The following is a 21315-nucleotide window of genomic DNA, read 5'->3' as shown; positions in this document are numbered from 1 at the left end:
TGTCTTTAAGTGTTGAATATTCCTTTTATTATTTTTATATTTTCTTATTATGATGGTTTATGTACTATGTTCAAATATATAAACCCACGCGTGCACGCCGACAAAAGTAGATTAACAATGATAAAGGTAAAGTGGGAAGCTTTGATAAGGTTGGGACAATTTTTTCAGAAAAGATGGCAGATTATGGGTTTTAAAGTTCAATTTGTTCGGTCCATAAGGTAGTTCAATTAAGCGTACACGATTAATTATACGAATAGAGTATAAGAAAAATTGGTTGATGGGTTGAGATGGTAATAACAATCTACATCTTTTGAGACGTGAATGTTAGTTCAAATGTCAAAAAACAATTTTTCTTAAATGAAAATTGCATAACCTTCAAATGAAAATTAATCCTAATCATGATTCAGCACTATTCGATTTTTCTTTATCAGTAGAACTATTCGAATTTATATTTATGTGTGGTCATATTAATATTAATAAATAATAATAATAATAATAAATTTATTCAATAATAATAATAATAATAATAATAATGCCGAACCTTTAATTATGGTCAGCGATAGAAGAGGCCCATCACAGACAGGATCACTTTGTCCGGTTTAATGATCCTGTTAGCATCCAGAGAACAAAAAATCTCTCGAAATTCGAACTATTTTTCGAATGGATGCAATTGATTTTATATGATTTATAACAAGCAACGAATAACGATAGACTAAACAAAGGCAAGCTATTTCACATTCTCGCCCAAGCTTTTGTTATTTTTTCTTGAATTTAATCAGAGTGGAATTTTAATTGAAGATGACAAATGTGTTCCTAAAAAATAAAAATACAAAATTTAGTCACTAAAAGTATAAAAAGTGCGATAAATATATATGACGTTAACTTTCATCCGTCACCGTTAATAAAATAGCCTATATAACACAAATGGACGAATTTGTCACTAAAATGATTGTCAATGTATTCATCTCTAATTGTCAACATAGAGACATATTTGTTATATAATATTTTTTTGACTTTTTGTCTTCCTAGTCCGCTAACAAATACGTTTAAAAGATGAAAATATAGAATTTAATCCCCGAAAGTGTAAAAAATGCAACAAATATATTTAGACGTTAATAATAAATTATGACTAATTGTTATAATTTTGAAAAATTTATAATAATTGCGACAAAATTTTGGGAGAGCTATATCACACTGGTAAGTGTTTGTTTCCGATATATAATTTTCAAGTTTCATCAACGGTTGAGACATGCATAAAATATTACCAATGAAAGTGAATTTTTATTACTTTGGCGAATTCTTCTTACTTTCCTTCCTCTACAAAAAAAAAATCAATTCTTTGGTTGTTAATTCTTAAATAAATGATATTAACACATAATTTTTTTTTACTGTAAAACGATAAAAAAATCATTATTTCTGTTTAATCAAACACTATTTATTTAATTGTTTTTTTTTATAAATTTTTCATAATAAAATATGAATGTCTATTAGTATATGCAATGACATCAAATTACAAATTATAATAATAAGAGTTTGTTGATTTTTAATTTTTTTTTAAATTATACACAATTATTTTTTATTGACTGATTATTTAAAAAATCATAACCTTAAAAAAATCATTTCAGAGGAGGTCAATATTTTTTACAAATTAAAAGTGTCATTGCAATTGCAATTTTTCCTAAAACTTATCCATGGATCTAATTTAACTATAATGCTTTACAATAAGCATTTTTTTACTTGAATCTTTCATCAAATATGAGAGTGTAAAAAAATTATTTATAGTTTATAAAATGATTTTTTTTTCTTTTAGTCTCAATTTAATTTACGAGTTTGTTAAAAAAAATTTGTAATCATTATAAATTTTTTCAAATTATAATAATTAGTCATAATCTACTATTAACGTTTGGATATATTTGTCACACCTTTTATACTTTTAGGACCTAAATTTTATATTTTCATCTTTCAGGGACACATTTGTCATTGAAATGGGAAGACGAAAAGTTTAAAAAAATATTATATGACAAATATGCCCATATGCTGACAATTAGAGATGGTCACATTGACAATCATTTCCGTGAAAAATTTGTCTCTCTATGTCATGTAGGCTATTTTATTAACGGTGACAAATGAAAGTTAACGGTTAGATATATTTGTTATACTTTTTACACTTTTAGGGACTAAATTTTGTATTTTTCATCTTTCAAGGATGCATTTGTCAACGAATTACACATTCAAGAATAAAAGTGACTATTTACCCTTTTTTATAATATATTTCTAGGAAGTTTTCTATAATAGTTATTTTCATCATTTAGCGATATATATTTATGTTTTTTTTGTGCATTTATAAATTTGTGTTTAATAAGTTTTTTTTTTTTTTTGCAAGAAGTGTTTCCTGTTGTATAGTAACTAAGTTTCTTCCATTAATAAGAGTTAGAGATATTCCTTTTTCTTTCTTTTAGAGAGTAAGGTATTCCCAGAGTTATAAGCTATAAGACTAATCCCTCGAGAAGGTATCGGTTAAGTGAAACTCCTCTCCCCACATGTATTGCTCTTCACATAACTAGAATCAAACCCTTCTCATATGCTTAAAGTTAATTAAACTATATAAATTATAATGTGATTAAGAATCCAATTAATGTTCAAAGTTTTGAATTTGATTTTGCCAAAAAAAGAAATTGAACAAAAATTCTTGAATTGTTAACAAGCATAAAAAATTTGCAAGTAAAGTATTGAATTAGTCTAAATCAAATGCAAAAGTTCCACCCAAATTAAGAATATTGTTAAAAAGTTTTAAAAACATAGTTTCACATAACTTTTACCAAGTGATCTTACAAAATTTATAAGAAACTAGATTGCTTTCAAAAAGTGAGGGTTCCACTAATCAAAGCCATGTCCAGTTCTTCTTCACATATGATTTTAAAATTTATAAGAGCTATCTCAAGTTCTCTTTCACAAATTCGTGGAGGGTTTCACTAATCAAAGCTTGATTACAAACAAGTATTTTGTCCTACTACTTCATGATACAATAGTATTCTCTAGGTCACTACTGACACACCCTTAGACTTTCCCTAACTAAATCCAAGATACTCAAGTATTGTCTAATACTAAGTCACTCCCGACTTTCACAAACAAATAATATTTGAATGAATACACAGATTCAAATTAGTCAATGTAATGGATAAACACTTAAGCTCAAATACAAATGAATAACTTTGATGTGCAATGAATGAACTAATTAAGCATTGTCCTCTATTGTCTAATGACTTGACAAATTCTTACTTTAGAAGGCTTTTGTTTTTCACTTCGTATTTTCATTCATTTTCTTTTTGTAAATGATAGAAGAGCCTTGGTTGCTTTTTATAGACTTCATGAAAGTATTTGTTATGGGATTAACATTTGTCTTTGATTTGACCATTGTCTCAATTTGGAGGTAGTGCTACGTGTCGTGCTTTTGTGGAAAGAGAGAATAAAAGTACAGACAACTTGATGTACTCCTTTCTTCAATGATAATGACATTTGAGGAATATTCTTGTGAATTCTTCTATTCCCTTCTATTATGTTCTTACTTACTTGAAATTTAAATTATACGCATTGGTTTTCACAAAGAATGGAAACTAGTTTATAACAACGCATTGGACGTTGGATGTTACTTTTAACAAACCCATTTTTCCACTAATCAATGGACACATACCAATTCTTATTTACTTGTATGTAGTAGGTCTTATTCACTTGAAAATAACTCATTAGTCCATCAATAATTTATACCTTTGTAATCATCAAAATCATGGGCAAGCATAGATCTTCTAGTTGTGATAATGGACTGTCCAGACTTAACACAACTAACCTTGTCTTCTTTCTCACAACCTTACCATTCTCTTCTAGCTTATTTCTTAACACTCGTTTTGCTCTAACAGCCTTCTTATATTTAGGTAGCTCTACATGCTTCCATACATCATTTTTCTAGAATTGGTTGAGCTTCTCTTGCATGGCCTTAACCTAGTTTTCATCTTCCATGGCTTCATCTATGTGTTTGGGCTCAATTTCTGATATTAGTGCGGTATGCCCTCGAAGCCTGAGACATGTTTTAGTTTGGACTCTTTCTGTTGGAACACCAATGATTTGGCTTTATGGATGGTTCTTTTGTCATGTTGTGTCCAGATGGTTCTCTTATTTCTTCTTGAGGATCGTCCAATGATGAATTGGACACTATAGCTTCTATGTTGTGAATAGATGACGTAGAGTTTTTTGTTTGATATTATAGTCTTAAATCTGCAAAGGACTCATCCAACTCTGATAATTCGTTATCAGGCTTGGTCTCGTTAAACCTCACATGGATAGCTTATTCAACTACAAAGGCTCTAGAGTTATATACATTATATGCCTTTGATGTTTTAGAATGCCCAAGCAATATTCCACCATCACTCTTAGAATCAAACTTTCCCAAGTAGTTCTTAGTGTTCATGATGAAACATTGACAACCAAAAGGATGAAAGTATGATATGTTGGGTTTTCGTCCTTTCATAATTCACAGAGTTCTTTTTTAGAATAGGTTTTATGTAAATTCTATTTTGTAAATGATAAGCAGTGTTCACTGCTTCAACCCAGAAGTGCTTAGGAGTAGAATTATCATTAAGCATGGTCCTAGCCATTTGCTATAATGATCTATTCTTCCTCTCAACTACACCATTTGTTTAGGTGTTCTTGGTGTTGAGAAGTTGTGAAGAACCATTTCCTCATAGAACAGTTGAAAATTTTTATTTTCAAATTCTCCTCCATCATTACAGCAATCAAGTTTTGTGAGAGAGGTATATATAGTGACTATTATAAATGAATAAAATTATATTTGAGTCTTCGTAGCATAATAAGAGACTGTAACCTCCGAGTATACATATGTAGGAAATGAATTAAAGGGGGAAAGACTGACTTTTCCTTTGTTTTTGAAAACAAAAAGGTGAATAGAGCAATAAAAATGTGTGAGAAAAGTAAGACCCTGTAGTAATGACCAATTAATCCAACAAGTAGTAGAGACGAATGGGGAACTACTATTTCCACTACCACAATTGCTAATGGCACTATCAGCTATAGCAAAATGACCATCCTACCCTTATGAGTTTCCTACACCCCTAACCTTTTCGACCCTTTCTCTATCACTTCTCCCTTCCTCTTTCATGACACCCCTAACCCATCCCTCTTACCAATTCCTCCTTTCCTCTCCTTCATTGACCACACTTGAGACTCAATAAGGTTTTTTTTTTAAATTTTTTTATCCAGCAAAATCATGATTTCGTTGTGTTGAAACCTAGACGATAAATGAATCATGTTTCTGTTGTGTTTTTTTTTTTTGCTAGAAGTGTTTTTTGTTGTTGTCCTATTTCTAAATTTTATTGAATAGTTTTTTGTAGAGTATACATGGATTGGAATACATTCATTTCTATTGAAGTTACAATGTCACATGGTTGGAGAAACATGATTGATGAAAGCCAAAATGAATTTTACCATCCCAATCAAGTAGATAGAATGCATGCAGATGATAATGATTGGGAAATGAAGCAAATGAAATGCATGCAAATGATAATGGTTTGGGAAATCAAGATGAGGATCCTAACAATGGTTTGGACATTGACCCCCCCCCTCACCTGGCCAACATAATTACTTAGACTATTATGTGTATTCATTTTTAGACTTGGTAAAATTCAATAGCCAATGTTTTTGGTCCTATAATGTTTACTATAAAATTTGTTAATTGTTGTTAACCATGCACATTGTGTTGTAATTTAGGTTGAGGTCCTTATTCCAACATTTATGCTGACTGTCAAAATCACACAACAAAAACATGATTGCGTTATGCACTTGTACAATGGAATCATGTTTTTGTAGCACATGTGGAGGTGACATAAGTTCATACCAATGGAAGCACTATTTTGTTACATAAGTCAACACTGTACGATGGAATTGTATTTTCTTTGCACATATGGGTGTGAACAAAAATAGAACAATGGAAACACAACTTCGTTCCATACTTGTACAATGGAATCATGTTTCCATTGTTCTATTTAGTTTTGACCCCCATATGTGCAATGATAACATGATCCCATTGTACAAGTGTGCAATGGGATCGTGTTTCCATCAAAAAGATAATTTCATAATAACATGAAAAGCACCCCATGTGGTAGTAGCATTAGCACTTATGGTAATACTAATAGTAGTTCCCAAATGGATATCATAAGCCCACACACTATATAAAATAAGTTCAGTTTTTTTTTTCTCTGACGACCCTTATTGTTTACATATTGTTATAAGCTTATAAATGCAAAATTTTAAAATTACTAAGACTAAATCAACCAGCTATATTATATCAAGTCATTTAATTTACAACATGTTTTGTTTCATGTTTCAAATATTATATTTTTAGTTACATTTATTGAGAATTTCATAATTATAATTTTCACATCTTAAACATAAATTCCTTTTTTTACTTTTCAATGAATTTCCAAAGCATGTATTATAATGATTTATTGGTGAGACATCTGTGAAATTTGCCTAATTTTAAATTGATTAACAATATAAATTTTTTTACATTATTAAGTTTGGCTTGAACCTTTATGGTTTTAGGGAGTTAGGTAATTTTGTTATGTCCTCTATAACAAATATATCCAATAGTTAGTTAGCTATTAGTGTTGATTGTAAAGTCTTCTAAAGGCTTGTATATGATCCTGTTAACACTAATGAAATGCTAACAATTTTCCCACTCTTTCTTCTATATTCTCTATTGCTTTCTAAACACTCTTAGATCTGTGCACTTGAGTTTGATTATTGAAAACTTGTAGTATTTGTTTATCATAAAAGATTGGTATCACAAGCCTAGGTTGGGTTTCATCCTTGGGGTGTTCATTGTGAATCAAAAAATGGGTTCTGCAAAGTTTGATCTCAAGAAGTTCACAGGCAATAACGATTTCAATGTATGGAGAATGAAGATGGGGGCCTTGCTTGTTCAATAGGAACTAGAGAAGGCTTTTGAAGGAGAGGAGAGATTGTCTGGAAATATGTTAGAGAAGGAGAAGAAAAAGAAATATCTTTTGGGTGACAAGGTTCTAAGAGAAATATCTTTTGGCCTGAATAAAGCGCATAGTGCATTGATCCTATCTCTGGGTGACAAGGTTCTAAGAGAAATATCAAAGAAAAAGATTGTTGATGCTATTTGGTTAAAGTTGGACAACCTATATATGACCAAATCTTTGGCCAACATGTTGTTCTTGATGCAAAAGTTGTATACCTTCAAAATGCAAAGCATTGGAAATCACATAGATGATTTCAATAAGATCATTCTTGATCTGGAAAACATTGAAAATAAGCTTGATGATGAAGATTGGGCATTGTTATTACTTAGGTCATTGCCAAGTGAATTTGATAGCCTCTCATAGACACTCAATATGGTAGGGACTCCTTTTTAATGGGGGAAGTTCAGACTTCTTTGTTTTCAAAAGAATTAAAGAGGAAGTCTGAAGAAAGAGGTGAACAAGATGCTGAAGGGCTATACACTATAAGTGGGTCAGAAAAGAAAGATTTTAAGAACAAGAAAGGGTCGACATCCATGTCAAAGGAGGGAAAGAAGAGAAAATGCTTCATTTGTGTGAGTGAAGAGCGTCTCAAGAAGGAACGCCTTGAATACAAGAAGAAAAAGAAACATGGCGATCAAAGAAATCATAATGGTGATGCTAATGTTGTCTTAAAAGGGTATGAAGAGGAAACAATCAAACCTGAATAGGTTCTTGATTTAGGATGCACATTTCAAATGTGTCATAACAAGGACTGGTTCAACTCACATGATGAAAGCCATGGAGGGCAGGTTCTACTTGGCAACAACAAGGCCTACAAAGTGATAGGTATTAGACTTGTTAAGCTAAAACATGCTGATGGGAAAATAAGAGCCTTGCAAGAAGTGAGGCATGTACCTAATTTAAAGAGAAATATAACTTCTCTTGAAATGGTTGATAAACAAGGATATGTTTGTAAAGCTGAAGGTGGACTTCTAAAGGTCACAAAAGGTTCTATGGAGCTTATGAAAGGAAAACTAGAAGATGGTTTGTATTGCATCTCCTTCAACAAAGCATTCTGAAAGCATTGTTGCAACAATGATTGAATTAAAGGAACTTAGCAAACCAAAACTGCTTGGCAGAAGCAGCATTGATGTATTGGAGTTTTGTGAACACTACATCTTCAGAAAGGAAAAGAGGCTAAAATGTTCCATTGCTACTTATCACTCAAAAGGCACTCTTGAATACATTCATAGTGATGTATGGGGGCCATTAAGAGTTGCATCATGTAACATCCCATTTTTTTTCATAAATAAATTTAAAAAGATTTTTAGTAAAAATAAATAAATAAATAAATATAGAGCAAATAATAGGCTGAGTACCCTAGGTATAAATAGTTATGTTAAGTCAGCTGCCTCCTTTTGGCCTCATTTTCGTTTTTCCCCTTCTCCTCTCAAAACCCTTTCTTTTTCCCGCAGCCCACCAAACCTGTGTCAGAAAAACGACGATCTCGAACCTGTTCACCGTTGGATCGTCGTGAAATTTGAGTATCATGTTCGCAACCCAATTCTGAACATTCTCACCGTTGGGAATTTCAAAATCATATCTGAGCTTAGAGGAAAACCCTTCGCATTGTAGCATTTTAATTTCCCGCAGAAACCCAAAACTGTCTCGGTAAAACTACAATCCCGGTTTCGTTAGCCGTTGGATTTTCATGAAATTTGGATATGTTGTTCGAAATTCATTTGCTCACACTTCCACCGTTGGGATTTGCGAGATAATATTTGTGGAGGGAGAAAAAGGAATCGCATGAAGACAATACAAGTGGAGGTTTCAATCTATTCTCCATCTCTCTGACGTTTGGGAATTCTATCAGTCGGAGGAATAACTGAAGGAATCTCAGGGAACCGCTAGAGATGCTGCTATCGCTGGCTGAAGACACGTGAGTCCGCTCAGAGGTAAGGGATGAGTTATTCACGATTGAGGATTAGTGAGAACATGTGGAGGGATCCTTAGAGTATCAATTGGAATGAGTTTTGGGGTGTTTCTACAATTTTTACTTTATCCTTATAATTATAACTATGAGTTATATATAAATTATATATGTTTGATGAATCATTTGATGTCCCAATGAGAAATTTTTGTGAAATTAATGTGCTCTTGTATTGAGTGTGAACCGTAGTATGAATTGATGAAATTAAGTAAGAAGATATTGAGTTTGTATTTTCCCCTTTTCATGCTGTTTAGTTTTTTTTATATAGTTTAAAATTGATATTATATTTGAAATTGAGAAAAGAATTCTAATAGACTATGTGTTGTATTCTTAGATAATATATATATGAATTCATGTATACTTATATATATGAGAAAGTGTTTATATAATTATTTAAAATTGGTACATTGAAAACTTTCTTTAAATTCATGATCAAATATGATATACGTTGTTGGATTTATATATATAGATTTAGTTATATATTTATTTATATTAATATTTTATGTAAATAATGTTGTAGTGTTGTTATTGTGTGATTCCAAAAATTATTCAAATGTTGGAGTTCGAGAATACTATGTTTAGATTTGAGATACATGTGTATTGAGATGTGTGTATTGAGTTATGAGCTGTGAATTATACAATAACCCGACCAGTGTTGATATTGAGAAAATTGTTTATGCGCAGTGTTAAAGAGAATGTGTAGGTCTTCTATTTAGGAACCAGTGTTAAATTGTAGCGCAATGTGTTCAATGTGTTGAAACATGAGTGTGAGGTCGTGGTATTGTGTAATTCACTAGTAGTGTTTATAAATGGAATATGTGATAAATTGTGAAATAACATGTTGCTTTGAGATTATAATATTGTTATTGAGATTGAGTATAAGTGTAAAGTTGAACATGTGTTAATTTGTGAGATACGTGTAAACATCTGATGGTGGATTGTGACATTATGAGGTGTGAAATTGTGAATGAGTTTTGGTTGTGGATAAGTGTGTAGTTAACACTTGATGTGACATTACTTGTGTTGTAAGCTATGAATTGTACAATAACCCGACCAGTGTTATCTTGAGAAAAGCGTTGATGCGCAGTGTTAAAGAGAAAGTGTAGGTTCCTAATTAGGAACCAGTGTTAAAGAGAAAGTGTAGGTTTCCTGTTTAGGAACCCGTGTTAAATCATAGTGCAATTGTGTTGAACGTGTTTAAAACACGAGCGTGAGGTCGTGGGTATTGTATAATTCATAAGCAGTGTCTGCATGCAAAATTGTTTTAGGGGTTGGACCTGAATCAGGAGGGAGAGACCCAGACGGACTCTTCGGAGTGTAGGCCTTGGGGGTCACCGGATTTGAGTACTCCTTTAAGCCTATGTTGATCCCATATGGTTGGAGTATTCTTGCAAAACATCGTGACCTTGACTGGTCTCCCTATGATCTTACTTAGTGAGAGTGACCTGACAAACCCATTGTGTGGTGTGTCTTGTTATGTACTCCTAAGCGCCCCAGGGTGGTTTTTCACTGACATGGTACCACATTGCATATAGGCTTGAGTCTTAGCATAACTGTCTCATGCGCTTGCTAATTGTTTATTATGAAATTGATGTGTTATTATGTCTTGATCAGAGCGTGTGATTCTTGTGTAATGTGATTGATGATTGAAAAGTGAACTTTGAATGACAAAGTGGTGGAATTACATGAATTTCGTGTAACTAAGTTTTATTTGGTTTATATGATATGTATATCTAGTTGTCTTGTTTCTCTATTAGTTAGGAATGTAATAACTCACTCCCGTGTGTTGTTTGTGTTTGGATCCTGTGATGATCTTGAACTTTGTGTTCGGGGGAGCAGATGACTAGGTGAATTGCTTTAAGGAACCATGTGCTGAAGGACGTCGGGACACAACGCTCTGATAGGATGTGACATTGGGGTATAGGTTTTTATAGACGACCTTGTTTGAGCCGATGTGAATTTATTTTTTATTTAAAAAAGTTTTATGATAATGTTAGAAAGGTGAATGTGAGCCTGCTACCTTCTTGAAAGGCTTGTATTTAAATATGTTTTAAAAACTTGAATTAAGTTTAATTTTTTTTATTCCTTATTAGTATATATGTGAGGGGTAGAGGGTGTCACACATCACACAATGGAGTAAGGTATTTTCTATCCATCGTTGATTATTTTTAAAGGAAAGTATGGATTTAAATTCTTAAGAGTGAGAATGAGTCCTTTGAAAAATTTAAGTAGTGAAAGGTGTTAGTTGAAACTTAAACCAATAAAATGTCAGGAAGTTAAGAGCTAATAATGGTTTGGAATTTTGTTGTGAAGAACTCAATTAGTTTTGCAAGAAAAATTAAATTGAAAGGCATAGAATAGTAAGAGGAACACCTCAACAAAATGGACTCGTTGAAAAAATGAATAGAACAATTATGGAAAGAGTTAGGTGCTTGTTACCTAATGCTAATTGTTCTGCACACTTCTGGGCCAAAGCTGTGATGATTGTGGCTTATTTGGTAAATAGAAGCCCATCTACTGCCATTGATATGAAGACTCCAAAATAAATATGGAATGGTTACCCCCCAGCCTTGAGAATTTGAGAATTTCTGGGTGTGTGGCATATGCTCACATAAGGCAAGGTAAACTTAAACCAAGAGCTCTAAAATGCATGTTTCTGGGATACCCTCAAGGAGTGAAAGGGTTCAAATTATGGTGCATGGAAGCAAGACATCCTTGGGTTATAAAAATTAGAGATGTTGTGTTCAGAGAGACATAAATGTTTTACCCAAAGGAAGTCTTAAGTCAACAACAATCAGAAGTAGATGATGATAAGAGTATTCATTTAGAGGTGGAGCCACTACACAATTTAACAACCTCAGACGCTAAAGTTGAAAGTCAGGAGCAGAATGGTGCTAACACTCAACCAAATTTACAAGACAATCTCTTAGCTAGTGATAGACAAAGAAGATCTAATAGCCCACCAACTAGGTTTGATTATGCTAATGTGGTTGCTTTTGCACTTAATGTTGCATGAGAGATCAAAGTATGTTATGAAGAAATTGCTAATAGCAAGAAATCTCAAAATTGGATTGCTACTATGAATTAGGGGAGTTAATAAACCAATCCGATCTAATGTAAATTAAAGAAACCAATCCAAAAAACCGAAAATCGAATGGATAAAAAATTTGAAAAACCAAAATATTTTATTGGATCGGATCGAAATACAGATTTGATTGTATATTTAATTAAAGATATTTTTTTACTAACTATTTGAGTTAAGATGCACAAATATACTATTATTAGTTATATAATGGAATTTGAATGAAATATTTGATATTTGATATTATTTTAATCATATTTATTATATATCTTACCTTTTATTTAATATTTTCTAAAAATAAATAAATCATAAGATTAAATCCAAAAATTGATCCAATCAAACCATTTTAAATTGGACTAGATCAGATCAAATTAAAATTTTAAACCAAATCGACTAGATGATAAATTAACAAAACCAAAATGATTGGATTGGATGGATTTTCACTCCAAAATTGATCCAATCCACGAACACCTCTATTATGAATGAAGAACTAAGTTCCTTAGATAAGAATGGCACGTGGGTTTTAGTTAACAAGCCAAAAGGGACTAAAGTGGTCAGCTAAAAATGGATATTTAAGCTAAAGGAAGAAATTCCTGGGGTTGAAAAGGCTAGATTCAAAGCATGATTGGTGGCTAGAGAGTTCACACGAAGAGAGGGCATTGATTATAATGAGGTGTTCTCTCTTGTTGTGAAACACCCCTCAATCAGAATAGTACTACCTATGGTTGTTCAAGAGAACATGGAATTGAGCAGCTTGATGTGAGGATAACTTTTTTGCATGGAGAATTGGGAGAGAAAATTCACATGACTCAACCAAAAGGCTTCATAAGGTCATGAAGGCAAGGTGAGCCTGCGGAAAAGGACATTCTATGGCATGAAGCAATCTCCAAGACAATGGTATAAAAAGTTTGACACCTTCATTGTGAAAAATGGGTTTAAAAGATGTGAGTATGATAATTGTGTATACTGAAGAAAAACTGAGAATGGTACTATCATCTATTTGCTTCTCTATGTAGATGATAAGCTAGTAGCTTTCATAAGCAAGGAAGAAATTCAAAAGGTGAAGGCAATTCTTGAGAGTGAATTTGAAATGAAGGACGTGGATGCTGCTAGTATGATTCTGTGCATGCAAATCCTAAGGGACAAATCTAAGAGGACATTATCCTTGAATCAAAAGAACTACATAGCTAAGTTTTTGAAGAATTTTAATATGAAATAGTCAAAGGCAATGATAACTCCTATGGCTCAACATTTCAAACTCTCTTATCAAGATTCACCCAAAACATAAAATGAAGTTACTTATAAGAAAAAGGTACCATATGCAAATGTTATAGGCAATCTCATGTATGTAATGATCTGCAGTAGGCCAGACTTAGCATATATTATTAGTTTGGTTAATAGATATACGGGGAAACCAGGAAAACTGCATTGGGAGGCTTTGAAATGGATTTTCAAATATTTGAAAAGTACCACTGATGTTATTGGGTTTGTTGATTCAGATTATTTTGGATGTCTAGATACTTGAAGGTCTTTGACAAGTTATGTGTTTAAGTTTTGTGGTAACACTGTTAGCTAGAAATGCAATCTTCAGCATGTGGTCTTTTTGTCCACAACTAAAACCGAATTCATTGCTCTAACTAAGGCAATAAAGAAAGCTATTTGGATGAAGGGAATGGTAGTAAGCTTGCATGCAGGGAAGATAGTTTCCAAAGTGTTTTGTGATAGTCAAAATAAGATATCAAGCTCTATTTTGTGAGGGAAGTAATTGCAAAAGGGGAGGTAATTCTAGAAAAGTTCAGTCTTGGTGATAACCCTACAGATGCATTGACCAAGGCATTACTCAGGCCTAAATTCAAACATTGTGTGAGAATTTTATTGATTGTATAGCATAAGGTCAAGCCAAGGTGGAGAATTGTTAAGTGTGGCTTGAACCTTTATGGTTTTAGGGAGTTAGATAATTTTGTTATATCCTTTATAGCAAAATATATCCAATAGTTAGTTAGTTGTTAGTGTTGATTGTAAAGTCTTATAACTAATCTTGTTAACACTAATGAAAAGCTAATAATTTTCCCACTTTTTCTTCTCTATTCTCTATTGCTTTCTAAACACTTTGAGATCTAAGCACTTGAGTACGATTATTGAAAACTAACAACAATGTATCAAATATTAAGCATTTGACAAACATGTCCAATATGTCATTAGTCTGAACTAGTTTTAGATTTTTTTAACAAGGTTTTAGGTTTAAGTCTTGCAAATGGAACAAGCATGCCTAGAAAGACAACTCTTATAGAAATGGTTAGTTAGAATTCACGACAAATATTAATCCTCGACTAAGTTGATAAACATTTACAGTTCTCACTATTGTTATGGTAAGGAAAAATACATACATACATACATACAAGCATACATATATACATACATACACACATTCATACATGCATACATACATACATGTATGATGAGGGATCACTACTACAAAAAAAGGATTCAACATAACCCAATTAACGTCGATTTTGACGAAAACTGATTTTCCAAAATGCGTAATGAGATTTTTGTAAATAAAATGTCATTGTTAACATCAGTTTTTAAAAAACCGATGTTGATAGCAGAATCTTAACATCGATTTTCATAAAACCAATGTTTTTCGAACTCAGCTAATATTGGTATTCAAAAAACCGATGTTGTGTGTGCTCAATCAACATCAATTTTATGTGAAACTAATGTTGTTCGAGATAACTTAACAATAGTTTTTAAAAACTGACGTTGACATTTTGATAATAATTCTAAATGATCTCTTACTCTGGTGCGCCTCAAGCTCACTTGAAACCTTCTCTCTCTTGAAACCCTTTACTCTCATGTTGCCACTGTGCCGCCGCTTGCCCACACCACGTCGCCCTTCTTCTGTGATATCATTTCTCGCGTGAGCCAAATTGTTTTCCCTTTTTTCCTCATGCTTTCATTTTTTTTTTGCCTGTTTTCCTTATGGATTCCAAGTGTTTAGGAAGGTTGAGAATTTGTGGCAACACCTATGTCTCCATGTGGTTCAAGAGGATCAGCCCGAGGAGAAAAAGCTAATGTTGTTTGAGAAGCATTTGAATTGGTGCACTAATGCACGAAAATTTGGTGATTGGAAGAGGGTGCTTAGGGAATCTAAGGCTGCCATTGTTGTTAGAGCAAATTTTTCACCTCAGGTAGTTTTGAAATTTCTGATTTTGCCATGGTCTACATTGTTTATGTTAGAGATGTAATATAGAATCATTTGCAAGTATCACTAGTATTTCTATAAAACAGAGGACCTAAATTTCAGCATTACAAACATTTTCGTAAGCTATCTAGTCATGAATTAGGCATTACCTTTTGTGAGAACATCAACCTCCCTAGTATAAGATAAGAATTTTCAATGGTAATTTGTGACAGCCATTTTAGGTTTCCAAGTTCGTGTTATAAGTTTCCACTTGACATCCTTCTAAATTACCTCAGTCTATTCTCCATTGGCTTACGCATAACAACTTTGGTGATTGTTTCTTCTAGTATAGGCTGCATAGCAATATTGCACAAGCAAAATGGAACTTCATAAATGCAATACCATTGGCCTAACTACTAAGTTGGAATATTCTTCAATCTTTTAAAAAATAAAAAAGAATCAAGTGGGGCCTATAAGGTTTCTAGACTTATATAAGGAAGTGGCCAATTTAAATCCAACCTCCCTTGTGGTTTCTCTGAACTCAATTCACAAGAAGAAACATGACTTCCATTTTCACCTTCTTTGGAGCCATTGCTTTTGTGGCTCAATCATTTTAAAACTACATGATCCAGAGTGTGCACAAAATTTATAAGCATTATGGATATGCCACTGAAGTGAAGGACAATGAAGAGCATGAGGATGATTATTGTTTAGTGTGTCTAAGCCAAATTTGTAAAGGGGAAAAGGCTAGGTCTCTTCCACTGTGCAATTACAGATATCATACTGATTGTATTGGTGCTTGGTTGAAGAATCATACCACTTGCCCCCTTTGTAGGAACAAAATCGCTAACCATATCCCCCAAAATCAAAAACAAGTGAAGAGCTTAGGAGAATCTTTGTTCAATCTCATTCAGAGTTTCCCTGATCTATTGGTAGCTATTCTCTACATGATGATTCTATTTGGCATCACTGAGAGTTTCCCTTTGGTTCATTGATACTTCTCTCTGTTCACATAATACTAGTATGAATTGTATGTAATACATGCAAAATAGTAAATCAGGATTTATACCATTCATTCAATTGCTAATATTTTGTGTTTTTGCTTGTTTAGCCCTGGGAATTATGTAATTGTGCCTGATTACAATTTACTCTTTCAATACAAATTTTGAGTAGACAAAAGTTTGTTACAATCATATTTAGAACTTCCAAAATATATGAAATCATGCTTATTTTGGAAAATGTTAGATGCAATTCTTTATTTGTTGTAATTTTATATTTTCTGTTGGGAGTACCCTCAGGGCCTAACATAATTTTGTCTCACTAAATGATCTTTTAGAGTGATTGTCAGATAAAGGGTATGGTTGTATTGAACCTGCATGTGATGTATGTACATTGTATTGATCTCTCTTAAGTTCTTCAATTGCATTTACTTGCTCTAAATAAAATTGTATGTATGAGTCTTTGATTTGATGAGAAATTGAGAATGGTTTGTGGTTATGTGGCATGTGTTTTTGACATCAAATTGGTAATTGTATTTATATGTGGAGGGGGTGTGTGATGTGGATTTATGTTGAATGAGGGGTAATTGTGAGTGATTTGGGTTTAATTTGGATTATGGTAGAAGCAATTTCAAAGGAATTATGCCTCTTCCAAAGATGATGGTGGTGGTAAATAGAGACTTCATGGAAAAGAGCTGGACATAAAGCATATTATGTAGTGTCCACCACAAAATATATATACTTTTTTGTTAGTATTATTATGATTTACTTTACTTTAGTTGATGGTCTAACATATCATAAGTTTCCAATCGGTACATAAAATTAAGGATTGGTTTATGAATAATTGATTATCGTATTATGCAAATAATGTAGAACCAACAATGAGAAATTTCAGAAAAAATCGATGTTGAAATAAGATGCAACACCGATTTTGGCCAAAATCGATGTTAAAGTATGATAGAATTGCATCTATGACAACAAGTTCCACATTGATTTTTGCAAAAAACCAATGCCAAATGTCCTTTTTAAAATCAGTTTCAAAATCGACGTTGAAAGTGAGATACTTTTAATATCGATGTTGAACATGGATTAGAACCAATGTTGAATCTTACTTTTGTAGTAGTTGATCAACTTAGTTCAAGAGTAACTCTTTTCGAGTTACTTCATATCTTCATCATTCATTCTCTTGAAATTTAATTATTATAATTAGTGACTAATCATATCCATTATCTTTATATCTCTATCTCTAAAAAGTGCAGTTTGGTTGGATCCAATCTATTCTTTGAAATAAACAACTAGCACACACTCCCTTTCCAAAAAAAAAAAAACCAATACACCTAACACTACACTAAGATTTATTGGATTTGTTGCTAAAATATCTGTATTAAACCCGAAACTTTCGACGGATGGCCAGTAGCCCAAACAAAGGAAAGAATTGGTTATATTTTTCATATGATCTCATCTCCTCTTATGAATAGACGAATTATTATCTCTATCTATCTATCTATCTATCTATCTATATTAAGGGTTGGTTCAATAACCCGATTTTAAAACGGGAGGGCCTGTGAATATTACCCCTCTTTCGAAAAACCAATGGGTGCCAAATAGTATTGTTGTTTGTTTGTTCATGTTTCAAATACCACGTAATAGCCCTTGTCAGAATTGCGGTGAGGCAAAAAATTTATCTCCTTCTACTCTATTTTGTCCAATAGAATTCTGAAACGTAGCAAGTCTCTAAGTAACTTAACAGTGACATTAATCAGCTACAAATGTTGAATGAAGGGAAAACTCAATAGTGTTTTTCCCCAACTTTGTACTTTTGAGAAACAATATCCAAGCGAGTAGGGATGCAGTTTTTGACTAGCTTGTTTTCTCCTTCAAAATCAAACAAAGGTGGGACCTTAGGATGCGTTACATTATGAAATTCCAGAATTTTGGTCCGTTAATTGGTGGCTAGACACCTAGATGTGTTGTAGATAATATATAGATTATCCGTTCCATTGTGTCACATGGATTGATGAAGACACGCAGAAGGATATGATGAAGGTGTTTTTCAATGTGGAAATTAAAATGGCGTAAATCTTGAATGAGTGTAAGTATCTAAATCTAAAAAGTATTGTTTTCAATATCTTTTTTCCTATCGTGCACAGCATAGCTTGTTTTAATCATACATTATTATGATAGATATGAACTATTCATTAATTTTAATCTTCATTAAAAACTTAGTTGATTAATTACCTATTGTTATATAATTTTTTTTCGGTAAAACTCAAACCTAAATCTTTATTCAAGATATTTAAATTCAATTCCGTTAGCATAATATTAGTCACTGTAATAATGGTCTAATCTATCATTTTGGAACGGTCAAATGCCAAAGCTTGTTGGTCATGCAAGTCAGTACTGTTCTGCAATTCGGCCAGACAATCAAGAAAAGGAAAGCTTTAGAAAACCTTTAAATCTGTAACTGTTATGGTTGTCATTAAATTCACCACTTTGCTTCTTGTGGTGTGTACCCTTAAATTAAAAAAATAATAAGATATTATTTTTATAATCATGTTATTGGTAAAAAAATAACTTTATTAATAATTAATTTCTGTTTGAAGATATGATGATCACCTTAAATATATAATTAAATATTAAAAAAAATTAACCACAAAAATTAAAAAGTATTTTTAATTTAAAACAGAAAAAACTAATACGAAACATAAAATAGATGATTTTATGAATATGACATTGGTTCAAATAAATCTAATTAAATTCTAATTATTTCTTTTGTGTCAATCAAGTTCTCCAATGACGATTGTGAGTAAATATTTTTTTACTTGTAATATGATTTGCGTATGTATATATATATATATATATATATATATATATATATATATATATATATATATATATATATATATATAAACAGATGATATAATCCTATAATCGTTTAAGCCATATACAAAATTGAGCATAGCACGTGTTTTTCTACAGGTCTAGAAACTGCGTACTGTTTTTTAAATCTCACCAGACAATACTTAATTTGGTTAACTACTTTTTCAACAGCTAACCTGGTTCTTCTCTAGGTTGCCTCCTGCCGTAATAACCATAAATAGCCCCTCTTCGTGGTTTCTTAATTTCTTATTACTTCTATTTCCCAAACCCAAAAACACTTGGTAGGTTTCCTCTTCTCAATCTTCTCTTGGGTTTCTTTTGCCGTGAGATTGAACGTCACCATGCATATGCCACAACTTGTGCAAAGGTACTATTATCGATCAATATTATGTATCCCTTTGCTTTCTCCCTTTATTCTAGTTATATGGGGTTGATAATCTTAATGCATAATATTCTTTCGTATTTTATGCAGAGAGGGTGAAGGATCAAACACATGCATAAGATATAGCATGCTGACAGAAGATAGAGAGCACAGCTGAACTTACCCAACAGGGCTTTGTGTATGAGGATAAGTTCAGCTGCAGGTTAAGGATCAAACACATGCATAAGATATAACATGCTCTCTTTTCTTCTGCCAATATATCGGTTCCTTGCTGGTTGAACACTCACTAAACTTTCCAAACCGACCTCTTGAATTATTTTTTTGACATGCATTGAAGGCATAAGTTCTCGTCTATTTCCCTTAACCTGCAGTTATTGGTAAATTACTACCAGCCTCTTTCATTCATATATAGAGAGATGTTAATGTTAATGTCCTTCAAATATTTTTTTTAAAGTAAACATAAAAGTATGTGTATATATATATATATAAACAATTCTTAAAACACCCACACACATACAAATCTAAATTATATATAAATGGTAAAGATTAGAAAATTAAAAGTTACATTGTTCACACATTCACTTTTCATCTCCTTTATATCATATTTTTTAATCTATTTCTTCTTTTCTTATTACATACATCTATTTTTTTGCTCTCTTTTTTATTCCATTCACTTCAAGTTTCTAACACTTTACATGGTATAGTATGCATCTAAAAATATAAATAAGGTGTACTTTCATCACTGTTCACCTGTCTAACAATTTACAAGGGCTGTATGTTTATTATCTAGCACGGACATCAGTGATTTGCAAAACTGTTTCATATTAAACCATTTTTTTTACAAAACTAGATGTTTTTGAAAAACTATTTACTGATCGAAAGGTGTAGTATAAAAACTATTTATACAATAAGAGTGATTTTCTATCACTGGTTCGTCCGGTAGCGGAAGGTGTCATTTTAAGTGGCATCACCAAGTGTCAATTATTTTTTACGTTTTACCTCGCAGTTATAATATAACTGATAAAGAAAAGATTTTTTACACATCGATTATATTTAAAATCAATGTTAATGTTTATAAAATTTTTTACTTCAATTATACTTATAACAAATACTTTTTTTACATCAATTATACATATAATGATGTAAAAAGTCTGAAATGATTGACACTTAGGTGACATAACCAAAGATGGCATCTTCCACTACAACACGAATTACAGAAAATCACCTTTGTCTCCTTTGTCTTCTTGTAAATAGTTTTCGTATATATTATATGTTTTGAGTAAATGGTTTTTCAAACACACCTTGTTTTGTCAAAAGACCATACTCAACTGTTGAGCGACTCATACATTTAGGGTTTAAGTATATTTTTATAAATGATTCTCCATAATTTAACAAAATAAGGTTAAAGAATTTTATGTGTAAATAAAAAAATGACATATAATGCATGGATACACGCACTAGTATTTAATATATGCAGATTTAGACTACATTACCTTCATTTATTATTTTGCAATTTTCTGTACTATTTTCATCAACTGCATTTATCCTCCTATGAATCGGTATTCTATATTATTTTCACTAAGAAATAACATCATAAGTTATCAATACTAAAAAGTATTAACTACATAGAAGGCTACAATTTGAACAATTATATATTGAAATTCTAAAACAACCAAGGGTACAATTTAAAACAAAAAAAAAACTAACGATATGTTTGACATATCATTTCAACTAATTTTTAATATTTTTTACTGGTTGAAAA

Source organism: Glycine soja, chromosome 19 (assembly GCF_004193775.1).
Source record: "Glycine soja cultivar W05 chromosome 19, ASM419377v2, whole genome shotgun sequence".
NCBI classification, from domain to species: Eukaryota; Viridiplantae; Streptophyta; class Magnoliopsida; order Fabales; family Fabaceae; genus Glycine; species Glycine soja.
This window is presented reverse-complemented; position numbering follows the sequence as displayed.